Here is a 15,216-nt window from a genome sequence, read left to right as displayed (position 1 = left end):
GATGATGGCGATGGTGGTGATGATATGAATTTGGGCACCTCTTACACAGACCCCGAGAAGTTCACAGGAATCAGGAAACTGGATAATGACTAAGGTCCTTTACAGCTCTAAATATTGTGATAAACACCTTCCCTTTTTTGCAGAGGCAGGGGATTATGGGCATGGAACACTGCATATAGTGCCAGATTAAGTTGATATGTGTTGAGTTTTGCCAAATTGCTCCCCCTACTCCTTTCTTTTTTTATTCTTTGTAACAGGGGTGACTTGACGAGTAGGAGAGGGAAAGAGATATATTTGGATTTGAAGATAATATAAAAACAAAATATGTCAATAAAAAGTAAAATTAAACATGAGATATTTCAATTAAAATTGGTTCCTCTCTGCTCTTTTAACTAGCACATTCCACTTCAGGGCCCCCACATAATCTTATAGGTGCCTATTAAACCACAGATATTTGGACACCACGCTCCCCTCCTCTGACACTGTTGTTCTCATCACCCTCATCAGCATCAGTAACCTTGACAGAGGAGAAGTTTTCCCATTTGAAGGTCAACTTCTACTTTTCCACCCCTCTACTGCCATTGAGGCTGGTCAAGATCATTCAGAGGAATGGAAAGGGGGCCTTCTTTGGAGAATTAACACTTCCCACCATCTCTTCCTCACCCCACCTGACTATCTAATGTCCCTTAGTAGCCAACCTATAGGCAACCCTGGGATGACCTGAGGAGAGCTGAAGCTGCAGAAAATTTTAATCTTCACTCACCAGTGGTGCTAGAGCAGGGAAGTAACTATGACCTTGGCTCTCCCAAAATGTCAGTTGTGCCAGATGAAATAGGGCAATGAGAAAAGCATCTCTCATTTCCATGTAGTTTTAAGGTTTACAAAGTGCTTTTGTCACACCTTTTTTTTTTTTTGAGAGATTAGGAATAGTTTATTCTACATGGGAAGATGGAGCTAGAGCCGGAGGTGAGCTTCCAGGTGGAGGAATTAGGGCGGCACCAGCCACCCAACCCTCATTGCACAGGAAGTTGAACGTAGCACAGGCATTGGGCATATCCTGGACTTCGACAGCAATTCCACGCGTTCTCAAAGCCTTGAAAATCTCTGGCTATAGCTTTTCCATGCGGTCTCCAGTGCCCACCATCACAATTTTGATTTGAGGCTCTAACATCCAGAAAAGGAAGAAGCTCTCTTCTGTGATGTCCTGATGACTCCCCACATTCCACTGCATGACACAGTGGGGGACCAATGTGCAGGGCCCCACCATGCGGTTGCCATTGTCAGTAAAGCCCCGGAGGCTGTAGGTATCTATGTACAAAATGTGCGGTGAATCTTTCTCCAGCAAGGTAATGGTGGTCCTCTGGAATAGCTCATCATTCACCGGGATCAAGTGGTGGCTTCTTCATGGCAGCCACCCCAAAGTCAGTCTCAGCACGGGCACGGAGCGCGTCAGTCTCTGGAGCGCGGCAGTTGTGAAGGCGGCCATTGGCGCGTGGACAAGCCCCGAGTCGGGATTCACCGGCGCCTGCGCCAGGAGGGCCTGCAGATCACTTTTGTCACACCTTTGTGAGGTAGGTGGTATGATTATCATCCCTGTTTTGCAGATGAAGAAAACAGAGGACCAGCAAGGTTGGTTGACTTGCTCAAGTCCACACAAGTCCAAGGCTGTGACTCCTCAATAATTACCATCACGAGATTATAATAGATAGACTTAGAAGGGTCTTTCAAGATCTAGGTCAACACTTTAAGTTTACAGATGAGGAGCTCGAGTCCCACACAAGGTTATGTAGAGAATATCAGGCCTGAAGTATGAATCCAGGGCTTCTCAGCCCAAATCCCCTGCTGTCTCTGCAGTGTTCAGGACAATGTAAGCACCTAATAAATGTCTATTGAGTTTGAATTTCCACTTAGTTTGCTGCCTTTCCAGTCAACAGATTGGGAGTTAGAGCTAAGGCTGATACTGAACTCCAAAGGTTAGAATGGCTGGAAGGAAACTCCAGAGATTCTACCATATTACAGAGGAAAAGACTAAGAAGACTAAAAGAAAGTCAGAGTCTGAGTGACTAAAAAAGGTTGTTGATGTTTAATCGTTTTCAGTCACGTCTAACTCTAAGTGACCCCATTTGGGGTTTTCTTGGCAGAAATAATGGAGTGATTTGCCATTTCCTTCTCCAGCTCATTTTACAGATGAGGGAACTGAGGGAAACAGGGTTAAGGGACTTACCCAGGGTCATATAGCTAGTAAGTATCTGAGGCCACATTTGAACTCAGGAAGATGAGTCTTCCTGACTCCAGGCCTGGTGTTCTATCCACTGCATCATGTAGCGGCCCATGGTAATAGGCAGCACAAAGTATCACACAGATAATAAGCACCAAAATTAGCATTTGAACTCAGCTCCTCTTCAAATTGTTTGCTCTTTTTTCCCCACTGGGCTTTGGATCACACCCAATATCTGCCTCCCAATGGTTTGCCCAAAGGGTTCTTTTAAGGCTCGCATCACACACACACACACACACACACAGCGCCTATTCTGAGTCAGCAGCTGCTAAGAGCGGCTCTCATGACAGACAAACCCCAATTTGAGCAAACGCCTGCTCTGTTCTGGGAGAGACACGCCACAGCACATTTGGTGACCGTAAAAATACACTAGTAACAAATAACACCATTACTACAAGTGCTGGTTCATGCAGGCTCGTTATTAAGTAGCTCTTCCAGCCCGCAATGTGCACACACACTGAAGATGAAGAGATTTATGCAGCATATATTTTATTTATACAATGTATGTGGATTGGAATGTATAATATGCAACATCTTGGCGAATTCCACTTAGTCATCCCCTCAGCCTGAAACCGTCCTGGAAGGAAAATCCCAGCCAGGAATGGGGGGCAGCAGAAACAAAGTGGCCACTACACCCCAGCTCCAATTATACCAGAGGTGCAGGGATACTACAGACTAAAGAGTGAAGGACAACTAAAGTACATGATAGCAGCATGGGGTGGTAGAAGGATAGCTAGACATGCTTCAGGGAACCTGGGTTCAAATCTTAGCTCAGATATTTCCTACGAGTATGAACAAGTTCTTTCACCTGAGACTCAGTTTCTTGATCTGTAAAAGGGAGGGAGGTAACAATTCTCTATGTACTACCTATTTCTTGGGGCTTCAAAAGTTTTAAACTCCACAAATGTAAATTATTACAAATGTGTTTATTAGTAAACTTTGTATCTCACCCTGGCCCTGGGCAAAGTACTCTTTTTAGAGGGGTTGGATCTATGATTTCATTGGTGTATGAATTTTGGGGCAAGTTAACTCCTGCTAATGATGTAAGCTGGCATTTCTCTGTAACTTAGAGTCTTAGAGGGTTGCTCAGAGCATTGAGAGATTAAGTTTTATGCCCATATCACACAACCAGTATGTCAAGGGCAATATTCGAACCCAGATCTTCCTAGCTTCAAGACTAGTTCTCCATGTTCACTGTGCCACATTGTCTCTTTAACTCTCCCAACAACAAATTTTTAATTGATATTTGTTGAACTGAACTGAAAGTCACCCTTTCCCCATACCATTTCTTTACAAGCTTTCCAAAGGTCATAAAGTTCATCCCTCTGCTTCTAGTAAGCATTGCACCAAATCTCTCCTGAGCAGATAAATATCACAAATGCCTCTAAGGATTCCTGAAGTGGGATAGAAAGAGAAATATACCTGGATTCAGGAGACCTGGAAGCCTTCCCTTAACCCCTCTTCATTCCAGCACTTTTCCTCTTTTAATTATTTCCTATTCATCCTGTATGTAGTTGGTTTTGTATGGATGTGTTTGCACGTTGGATCTCTCATTAGACTGAAGGCTCCTTGAAGACAAGGACTGTTTTTTGCCTCTTTGTATCCCTGGCACTTAGCACAGTGCCTTTCACATGGCAGGTGCTTAAGAAGTGTTGCTGAATGAATTTCATCCTTCCCCTTTGCCTGCTATGTGACCAAATTATGTGGAAAGCTGCATAAACTCTTTTTTACCCCTCATCTGTAAAACGGGGATAAATAATACCCTAGCTACCTCCTCAAAAAGTATTTATTGTAAGGATCACATGAGACAATGAAAAGGGCAGCATGGAATCATAGGGAGAATGCTGGACTTGGGGTTAAAGGATCTGCCTCTGCCACTTACTCTATGTGGGACCTAGACAAGGTCCTTTCCATCTTTGGGCCTCAATTGTATCATTTATAAAATAAGGGGGTTGAATCTGATGGTCTCTAACATCTCTTCCAGGTCTAAATCCTGGGTTATTCCTACATGAAAGCATTTTGTAACCATAAATGTGAACTATTGGCTCCTTGGGAGAACAAAACTTATATACTCCGTATTCATTCAAGTTCATCGCCTCTAAAAACCACAAGTATAAAAGTGCAGCATGGTGGGCCTCTTGACAAGAAACTAGGTTCAGGTCCTGGCTCTGATATTTACTGTGTGACCTCAAGCATGCCACTTTCCCTCTCTGTGCCTCACCTTCTGTGGTTATTAAAAGATAACAACCCATGCTTTATGTACCTGTGAAGAAACTGCCCTGTAAGCCTAGAATTCTAAAGAAATGGGAATTCTCATTTCAAAGGCCACAAATGTGCTAGTCTTGAAGGGTAGAATCTGGAGGAGGTGAATATCTGTCCTGTGACCATGCAGAGTCCCTCCATTGGGTCTGTGATAGCTGTTAGTCTGGCATGCATTTAATGCCAGTCCTATTTGGGGGGGGGGTAGTTTGCCAGGATTGCTCAGAAATTCTTTGCCTGTGGCCTGGCCCCTCACACAAGAAGTCTGAAGATAGGGAAGGGAACACAAAAAGGAGATCTGGAAGAGAAATGGCCCTGCCTGCCGTGGCACCAAGGAATCCATGGAGAAGGGAGAGTGGAGAAAGCTGAGCAAATGTGCCAGTAACCTTTAAAGCTAGGGATATTTATTGAGTTGGACTGGTGGAATGCATGGTGGTCTCCCCACATGTGAAAGATGCACAACTAAGCTGGGTATGATTCCTTGCCTGCCAAGAGGGCCAAATTCCTTCTACAAAGACATGGACCATTGTTAGGCTATAGCTTCCTAACAATCAGAGCTGTCCAAAAAGGGATGGTGGCTGCTTTGTGAGGTAATGAGGTCACTATCACCAAGGGTCTTCTAGCAAAGGATGAATGACTTCTTATCAAGAATGCTGGAGAAAGGGTTCCGCTTCCAGTATGTGGCCAGCTTGATGGAAGGAAAAGGCACCGTGGAAGTCAGAGGATCTGCTCAGTTATAGCACGACCTTGACAAAAATCCAGACCTCTAAACCTCAGCCTCTTCATCTATAAAATGAGGAAATTGGACTAAATTATTTGTAAAGTCTCTTCCATCTCTAAACCATCTGCCTCTGAGGTCACTTCCAACTCTACAATTCTGTGACAAATGTGAAGCAGATTACAGAAATATCCCACCTAAGAACATACATCACAAAATGTCCCACTAGAAGAAATGTGAACTTACCAAACAGATAATGGTATCTCTTCCTTTCCCCTCTATTCAAACTCAGCCCATCTTTTGAAAATCAGTTCTTATCTCACCTCTTCCAGAATGACACCCCTCATTATTCCAAACCACACGGATCTCCCTCCTCACAGAAACTCCAAAAGCATTTAGAACATGCACCAATCAAGTACTTAAATAGGCACTTTTTTTTGTCTGTTGCTGTTCTCTCTAATGTCTCATGTATGATTCTTAACTCTCCAGGGGACTGGGGGCTCCAGAAGGGCAGGGAGTGAGACTTATACCTGTTCTGTATTCCCCATAGCATAGTAAACAACTTTATAGAATTCTGTGTTATAGACTAGGGTTGTCAAAGGTTATTGATTATCCTCTTTAGAGTATATCCTCAGTAAAATAGTTGACTGACTGATGGTTAAATTAGGTGAGGATTATTCAAATTAAGAAAAAACTCACCTCAATACTCTACTAGTGCATTTAAGCATTTGTTTATAGATCATTAATTTTGGAGGGAGAAAACAAACAAAGATAAAGCATTAGGGGAACCACCAATTGAAGATCGATCAGAAAATAAAACCAATCATCTCTAGAATTACCATTTTAGTCTCTAGAGAAAGAGGATTCATTTACAAAATCTAATTTACACAGACAATTTTGTAAGGGGGGGATAGGTCTATGCACTTCAGGAGCAGAGTTATAGAGTAAATCAAGGTCTTCTTTATGTGGGTCTAATCTCTGCCTTCTACTTATATTCATCTTCTCCCCTAAATTTCATTCCTGTATTATCATTTTCATAGGCTTGAAAGTCAACCACCAAGGTTAACAGAGCTTCCATCTGCCTGGGGATGGAGTACCCACAGAGATTTTCTTTTTCTATTATTGTTTGGAGTAAAAAGACTTGAGTGCGAATTATGACCCCCAAACTTACTCCTTGTGTGACTTTTGTCAAGTTTCTTATCTTTTCTGGATCCTATATTTCTTACTTATCAGTAAATGGAGGGTTTAATTAAATGAATTCTAAAGTCCTCAGTAGTTTAAGGCTGTGATCCCATGAAATGATTATATTTATGTCATCTTAGAGAGTTGTTGATGAAGTTACAGGTCCAGACAAAATAACAATGCCATCTCCACCTTTAACTATCTTTCCCTCTGCTGTGCCCCTACTCACTCAGTTTCACATTCATAAATCCACTCAGTCCTCAAAACAACTTTGTAAGGTAGGCAGGGCAAGGATTATTCTCCCTATTTTATAGATAATGAAAATGAAGCCCAGAGAGGGGATGATAAGACCTGCACAATATATGACCAATAATATAATACGGAGCAGACTGGTATATACTGTAGCTAGGGGCAGCCAGGTGGTGTAGTGCAGAGTGCCAGGGCCCTGGAGTCAGGAAGACTCCTCTTCTGGAGTTCAGATCTGGTCACAGACACTAGCTGTGTCATCTTGGGTGAGTCCTTTAACCCTGTTTGCCTCAGTTTCCTCATCTATAAAATGAGTTTGAGAAGGAAATGGAAAGTCACTTCATCGTCTATGCTAAGAAACGAGGTCATGAGGAGTTGGACACAACTGAAAAGACTGGGCAACACCAGATGGCTAACTGATTCAACTCAATTCAAACACGTATTGATGGGAGAGGGAGGCAGAGATATACTGGGAGACATGTAGATGATGTAAAAACAGAAGACATCAATAAAATGTTATTTTAAAAAACCATGTATTGAAATCCCTGTACTTTCCTACAGAGAGAGGCAGTTAGGTGTAACAGAATCTTGTGTTTGGAGTCTGGACATGAATTGCAAATTCAGTTTTCTTTCATCTTAGGCAAGTTCCTTGTCCTACCAAAGCCTCAGTTTCCTCATCTATAAAAGGAATTGTTACACTAGATGACCTCCAGGGTCTTTTCTGCTCTAAATCCCATGACAATACTAAAAATCTCTCAAGGTGGCACATAGTTAGAGGGGCTGGGATGACAACCAAGTCTTTGACTCCTGACCTCAATGTACTCTCTACTATCCTACATTATCTTTCTTTCTTTGGAACCAGGAATCTCAAATAGGAATACACAACAGGAAGTGGGAAAAGAGCTTGGGGGACTCCATTTTATAGGATCATAAGATTTGGAGTGGAAAGGCCCTTTGAGGTGATCTCTTCTAACACCCTCATTTGATAGATCAGGAAAGTGAGGCCCAATGAAGAGAAAGGGGGCTATTTAAAGTCGTGGAGGTGAGTGGCTACTTTACAACTGGGATAAGAACCAAAGTCCTCTGACTCCAAATTGAATGTTCTTTCTCACTACATGACTTTGCAAAGTAATTGGAAAATCACAACAACAACAACTATTTATTAAATGCCTACTATAGGCCAGGCATTGTGTTAGGCTCTACAGATACAAAGACAAAAATTAAACACTCCCTGCCCTCAGGTGGTGAGGAGGGAGCTTAAATTTTATTGGGGAAGACAACATACACACACATACAGGTATAGACAATATATACAAAAGAAATACAATGTAATGGGGGGGTGGGGAGCCCTAGCAACTGAAGAAATCAGGAAAGGCTTCATCTTAAAAGCGGTACTTGATCTGGGACTAGAAGGAAACAAAAGATTCTGCAAAATGGAAATGAAGAGGGAGGGTATTCCAGGCATGGGGCACAGTCACTGCAAAGGCAAGGAGATGGGAGATGGAGTGTTGTGTGTGAAAGATAGCAAGAAGGCCAGTTTAACTGGACTGAAGAGTGTAGGAAGGGGAGTGACATGTACACACATACATACATGCAAATACATATATGTGTATATGTGAGGATATATTTTATGTGTATATATTATATACACACATATTATGGTTGTACATATAGCTTGGAATCATGTTGTGAAGCATTTTAAATGCCAAAAAATGGAGTTTATATTTTACCCTAGAGGCATTAGAAAGCCACCAGTGTTTACTGAGTATTCATATGGTCAGATCTAAAGTTTAGGAGAATCCCTTTAGCAGCTGTAGGAAGTAAGAATCTGAGAGGGGACAAACTTGAGGCAGGGAGACCAAACAGAGGCCATTGTAACAGTCCAAGCAGAAAGTGTAGAGTGTCTGAACTCAAGTGGTGGCCATAAGAGGAGAGAGAAGGAATAGATTTTATGGTGGTAGAAACACCAAGATTTGGTGACCAATTAGCTATGTGTGATGGGTAACAGTGAGGAAGACACTGAGGCTGGCAGCCAGGTAACAGGAAGGATGATAGGATGATGTCGCCTTGACAGATAGAGGAAAGTTCAGAAGAGGAGTGGGTATATGGGAAAAGAGAATTAAATGAGTGATGGACATGTTGAGTTTTAGATGTCATGCAGTTTGAAATGTCTAATAGGGAGTTAGTGAGACAGAACAAGGCTCAGGAGACAGAGAGAGAGACAGAGAAAGACAGACAGAGAGAGAGAGAGAGAGAGAGAGAGAGAGAGAGAGAGAGAGAGAGAGAGAGATTGAGAGAGAGACTATATAGATCTCGGAGTCATCAGAGTAGAGCGATTAATTCATTAACAAACACTGATTAAGCTCCTACTTTGTGCCAGGCGATGTGTTAAATGCTAAGGATACAAATAAAAACATGGAGATAAACTGTCCTCTCAAGGAGTTTAAACTGATGGGAGCTGAGGAGAGCTCCCAGTAAGAGAATAGAGAGAGAAGACAGGAGGTCCTAGGAGAGAGACTGGGGAGTAGCTGCAGGTAAGTGGACCAATATCGATGATAACCTGGTAAAAAAAAAAAAAAAAGCCTGAAAAGAAGCAGATATTAAATTGGGTAAAGCTCTCTGATTTCCCAGGTCAAAGTCTGTCTTTAGTAAGAAAAGAACTGGTGAATTAGAAAAGAGCTTTTTTTTTAATTGAAAGAAATTATTCAAATCCTATGAATGACACTCAGTTAACTGCACAGATGTAGCCTGTCTTACAAGTAAGGATGCCTGTAAGGACAGAAATAGTGAAAGAGCAAAGGAGAATTGCAATGTACACCTAGGGACTCACCCCGCCCCCCTAGGCCCATGTGGGGCCAGTCTCTAACTCACAGGGTTTGAATAATTAAAGGCTGTTTCCTTTAACCTGCTCTCTTTCTCTCTAATGTTATGAAAGATCTAGGGGAGATCAACTTTGTCACGTCCAGGGCAAAGATAAACCCACCTCTAGACCAACTCTGAAGGCACAACTATTTTCTAGTGACTGGGTCAGAGACTTTGAGGCATGCGCCCAATTATAAGATGGTTTTCCATGGAAGGAGCTACTGTTCCTGACACTCAATGCTTAGCCCTGGTGGAGCGTGACAGTAGGGTGACAGGGAGTGGGTGTAGGTAGAGGAAAGATCACTAGGCCTTGGAGGGAGAGCACCTGGCTTGACTTTTCATCTTTTAGGACCAGAGGATTTTAGAGTCAGGAGAGCTTTCACAGGTCTTCTACCTTGACTTTCTTTATTTTAAACCTGAAAAAAAATGAAGGTCAACTTTTCAGTGTAAAAAAAAGTAGTAGAAGGAAGGTGGGTCAAAAGTTTGTGGAATGGTTGAACGGCATGTGAATGTAATGATTAGTATGAACCCCAAGAAGATAAACATGAAGAATTCTGAGAAACTTGGAAAGATCTATATGAACCGATGCAGAGTAAAAAACATAGAACTAGGAGAATGACACACACAATAACCTCCATAATATAAAAGAAAATAGCAGGGAAACATTACAGAACTCTGATCAATACAGTGTTTACCCTTTGATGATGAGTGAGGATAGAGGGGGAAACAGACTTCTTTCTTTAGTCAGAGAGGCAGATGGTGGACTACAGGTGTAGAATGGAGCATACATTTGTGGACATGGTTGAAACAAAAAACAAACTGAAGACCAGAGAGGGAAAATGACTACCTGTGAGAGAATTAGAATTTGAATCATTGTGGGACTTTGTGCAAGTCGCTTAGTTTCTTTGGGTCTTCACTTCCTCATCTGTTAAAGGAGTATAATATTGCTTCTACTCGAGGATATTATCTCCTTTTCAAAATTATTGTAAGGATCAAATGTGGTCATTTATGAAAATAACAACTGGCTATCTAGTGTTCTAAAGCTTGTACATATTCATTTGCATCTTATGACAAACCTGCAAGGTAGGTACTAGTGGTGTCAGATTGTGTGTATGTACCCATGTAAAAATGAATGTTCATATGGATTATCTAAAATCATCTAAAATTGCTTGAGGGCAGCAAGAACAGAGGTCTTTGGAATCTGACCCATTCCTTCCCAAGGGACATTTGATCACTGCCTTGAAGGTAGCAGAAGCAGGGTCCTGGCTGGGTGCTTTTTTCCCTGTCTTTTAGAGTCTTCCTAGTCTCCAATACTGGATTAGAGGAAGTTAGGTGGCTCAGTGGATAAAACACTGGGCCTGGAGTTAAGAAGACCCAAGTTCAAATCTAGCCTCAGATACTCACTAGCTATGTGACTCTGGGCAAGTCACTTAACCTTTGCTTGCCTTGGAGGCAGTGAGGTGGCAAAATGGATAGAGCACTGGCCTGGAATTGGGAAGATCTGAGTTCAAATCCAGTCTCGGTCACTTAACTTCTGTTTGTCTTAATCTACTAGAAAAGGAAATGGCAAACTACTCCAATATCTTTGCCAAGAAAAACTCAAAGTCACAAAGAGTTAGACATGACTGAATAACAACTGGCTTTGAATGATTTGATTATAAATAATGTGTAATTATTATGTAATTATACATCTATTCCTGCACACCCCCACCTGGCCATATGCAGTCTGGTGCTATGATTTAAGGGTTCAAAACAAAAGCCCTTTCTTCTGGTCCCTAGTCCTTAACTTTAGGACTGGGGTGCTGGGTGGTCATCCCAAGCTCACACACACCAGCTTGGCCCTGTCCCACCAAATGCTGGTTACACAAAACATCATGACAAATATGAGCAAACCCATCAATCCAAGCAAATGAAAACTGGACAAGTTCTAGAGACTAGAATATAACCCAAAATATACAAGAGAGAATTTACTTTCTAGATGAGAGTGAAACCTCTCAGCTTAAACAGAGGACCCTGTTCTCACCCAAAGGGGTAAAGTCTTGAGGGGCATACGTTGGGAATCAGGGGCATGCTGAAGAGAAGGCTTCATGTCTTAATCTTCCAGAGTCTCTCTCTCTCTTCCCCACTTTAGGAGTTGGTCCCAAAGAATGTCTGCAGCTTCACAGGTCTCTCTCAAAGAATACGTCTCCTCCCCAAAAGTTCTTGCTTCTTACCCTGGTCCACAGTGTTGCCTTAGTGTTCTCTCTACCAATTAGAAGTCATGTCTATGCCCTGCAAAATGTGCCAGATTTGGCTGGAAGTTGAGGTTTCAAAGGCATTATTATCCCCCATATTACAGATGAGGAAACTGAGGCTCAGAGAGGTTAAGTAATCCACTCATGGTCACATAGCTAGTAATCATCAGATCTGAAGTCATGTTTCTGATTCCAAGAGTTTTTTACCTTCTCTGTCACGCTGCTTGAAAAAGCTTTGGAAACCATCAAGAACTATATGTTATCACTTCAGTATTTGCCAGGCCCTTCCCCATTCTTTACCTCCTTTGATCCTCCTTTGTGAGGAAGGCAGGGCAACAACTATTACCTCTTCCTGAGACATCCAGAAACTAAGTGGAGAAGTAACAAAGATCACCCAGAGAATTCATGGTAGAGCTTGGACAACAGCAATGCAGGTCACCTGACTTTTGATTTGGGGAGCCTGAGGGAATGGGAGTCTGATGCAGGAGCACCAGGTTCAAGCCCAAAGACCTCAAGTAAGAAAACCCTTCACTTTTTTTTTTTTTTTGCTTTTTGGAGGGAAATTTGGGTTAAATGATTTGTCCAAGGTCATATGGCTAGTAAGTGTGTCAAGTGTCTGAAACCAGATTTGAACTCAGGTCCTCCTGACACCATAGCCAGTGCTCTATTCATTACGTCACCTAGCCTAGTTTCCTCATGGGTAAAACAAGGACAATAATACTTGTGTTTCCTGTCTCATGAAGTTGTTATGAAGAAAAGACTTTGTAAACGTTAAGTACCATAGACACTTGCAATTACTATTATTTTCAAGGCATTAAATCTCACCCTGCCCAACTCATTCCAAGGTTAAACTGCAGATAAATATAGGGAATAATCTGGTTCCTCCAGAATCAAAATGTATAATAATCTGGTTGGGAAAGATCTACAGCACTTAATACTCCACATAGCCATTGGTCTTTATCTCATTCAAGGACTTTGGAAATACATAAAAACAAATGATGTGCCAACTATAAATCATTCTTATCTATTCATTAAACCAGCTACCCTAAATATTTCTCTACTGGGCAAGAACTTCGTTTAAGGCAGGTCATGGATCTGACAGCAGGATGGGAGATGAGGTGGGGTGACTTCGGGGTTATCCAGTTTTACTCAGTCCTGAAAAGGAATTCTCTCTCAAGTGGTCCAGATAAATGGCCATTCAGTTTTTTGTGTGAATTCTATAATTTGAACTTTCAATTCATTCATACTGACCTTTCCTGGGATTAGCCTGGATATGTAGGGAGGCAGCAGAGATATGAGTTTGAAGCAGAAGTCTGCTACTTACCACCTGTGTGACCTTGGACAAGAACCTTTCCCTCTCTGGAGTATAATATGTTTGCTGAGGGCAGATCCTGGGGTGTTTCTTTTAAAAATCCTGTCTGTTTCTCCAGAGTGTCTTGCACATAAAATTCTTGTTGGAACAGACTCAAGTTTCCTCATCTGTAAAATGGGGCATGGGATAAAGAGCAGAGTGGGAGATCTCCAAGGTCCCTCCCAGCCATAAATTCTGTGACCTAGGAGAGATCAATGAAGTCTGCCCAAAGACTAAGGCAAGACGGCTGAAGTGAAGCAATTCAGGAAACCTGGCCTGAAATGCTCCATCACTTTAGAGGGAAAAGAGACAAAGAACTCACTTAAATAAATCAGCTGAAGCATAATCAATACCCAAGTCATTTATTTCTTAAATACACATGAAGCTCATGTAAGGGAAAGTGCTAATTTATAGGAACACATTCACTCCCCCCTTACACACACACTCATACACACACTCACACACAGACACATACACACAGACACACACAAAGACACACACACCACACAGACACACACACCACACATCACACACACACTCACAACACACTCACACACTCTCTCTCTCACACACACACACACACACACACACACACACACACTACCCTCTGCTTCTTGCTCAGATCGTGAAACAAGATTCCACATCTGGGGTGCCAAGGGAGCGAGAGCAACGAGCCAGAATTAAAGGCAGGCTGCTTAGCTTTCAGCTGAGGTCGGTGCCTGGCCCCAGAGTTGCCCAGGGTCAGTTCTCAGGGCTGAGCCCATTAAGACAGGGTCACAGACAGGGCCCACCTGCTCTTCTCAGATTCTAGCAAAGCACCAGGACTTTTCTGAGCCATCAAGAAGACTTCTTGGGAGACGCCTAATGCCCAAACTGTCTCTACTCTCTTACTTGGGTAGGTCAGTTCCATCTGCCTAAGCTGCTATTGAAATATTCTGATTCCAGAATCCTTGAGATGGGAAGGGATTTGCAAAGCTTGGGTCCCTGTCTCAGGCAAACAAATGTCAAATCCAGGCATCTGCAACCTTTCTGGACAATCTTACCCATCTTGAATGATCTACAGATAGTTCTGGGTAGAAGAGACCCTTCCTTCAAGGCTCAGCTCTCATATCACCTCCTCCATGAAGCCCTTCCTGCACATACTCCCCCCCCACACACACACACACTGGCCACTCCCCAAGTGAAAATGACCTTTCCCTCTTCAAATTTCTTATGATGCTTTGCCTAGATTTCTCATGTGCCCTTATCATATTCTCTGGTATTGAAGCTATTTACAATCTTGTCTTCTCCACTCTCATACCGAGAGTCCCCTGAACTCAAAGGATTGTAGATTCCAGATCTGGAAGGGCTTTGAAGATCCTCTAGTCCAACCTTCTCATTCCTTTGCAATTGCAGTTGTCCACAGGCAGAATTTGCTCCCTAAGGAGATAGTGAATTTCCTGTCCCATATCTTGAAACAGAGGTTCCCTGTCCACTTGGGGTGGATATAGCTAAAAAGATCACTCTTTAAGTCACATCTTGGACTAACTGACCTCTGGGATTCCTTCCGGCTCTGAGGCTCTGATTCTAAGGCAAAGTGTAAAGTTATTTTTCATCTTTGCCTCCCTAGGTCTAGATACCATCTAGTCCAACCCTTTCATTTTTACAAATGGGGAAATTGAGGCCCAGAGAGGTATAGAGATGCTTAGTTCAATATTTTTGGAATGAAACAGAGGCTGGACTAAATGAACTCTCCAAGTCCTTTCTAGTCTCTGACTGACTGTCCTCAACTTGAACAACAGCTGGTTATCCCAGGGCTGGGTGCTCCCTTCATTAATTTCCCTGACCTCTCCTACAACTTTCATTGAAGTTGCCTGGGCTTATCATAAAACCATCATTGACTCCTGAAATGCCACTTCTCCCCAGGTCTTCATTAACCCTTTGTGCCTCTCCGACAATCACCTGCAAGGGGACCAAGTTCTGCCCTCAGGGAGCTCCCAGTCTGGGTGGAACAAAGGAACAGCACCAGCAGCATTCCAGACCTTGCACTTAAAGGCCTTTTAATCTGGAGAGACCAAGGAGGCCTGCACCCCTGGGTCACACCTTC

General features: G+C 42.6%; 1 protein-coding gene and 1 pseudogene across 1 annotated transcript in view; both read right to left on the bottom strand.

Moving 5' to 3' along the window:
- CACNA2D2 (calcium voltage-gated channel auxiliary subunit alpha2delta 2) overlaps nucleotides 1–15,216 on the bottom strand; it is a 442,652-nt gene that overhangs the window by 402,779 nt on the left and 24,657 nt on the right. The window lies entirely within an intron of this gene.
- On the bottom strand, nucleotides 902–1,930 carry LOC138166944 (NADH dehydrogenase [ubiquinone] 1 alpha subcomplex assembly factor 3 pseudogene; annotated as a pseudogene).

The sequence above is a fragment of the Petaurus breviceps genome, unplaced genomic scaffold (assembly GCF_028583685.1).
Source record: "Petaurus breviceps papuanus isolate PSGF00001 unplaced genomic scaffold, PetGlider_PUasm1.0 227, whole genome shotgun sequence".
NCBI classification, from domain to species: Eukaryota; Metazoa; Chordata; class Mammalia; order Diprotodontia; family Petauridae; genus Petaurus; species Petaurus breviceps.
The sequence above is the reverse complement of the archived record's forward strand: the minus strand, read 5'-3'. Positions and strand labels throughout refer to the sequence as shown.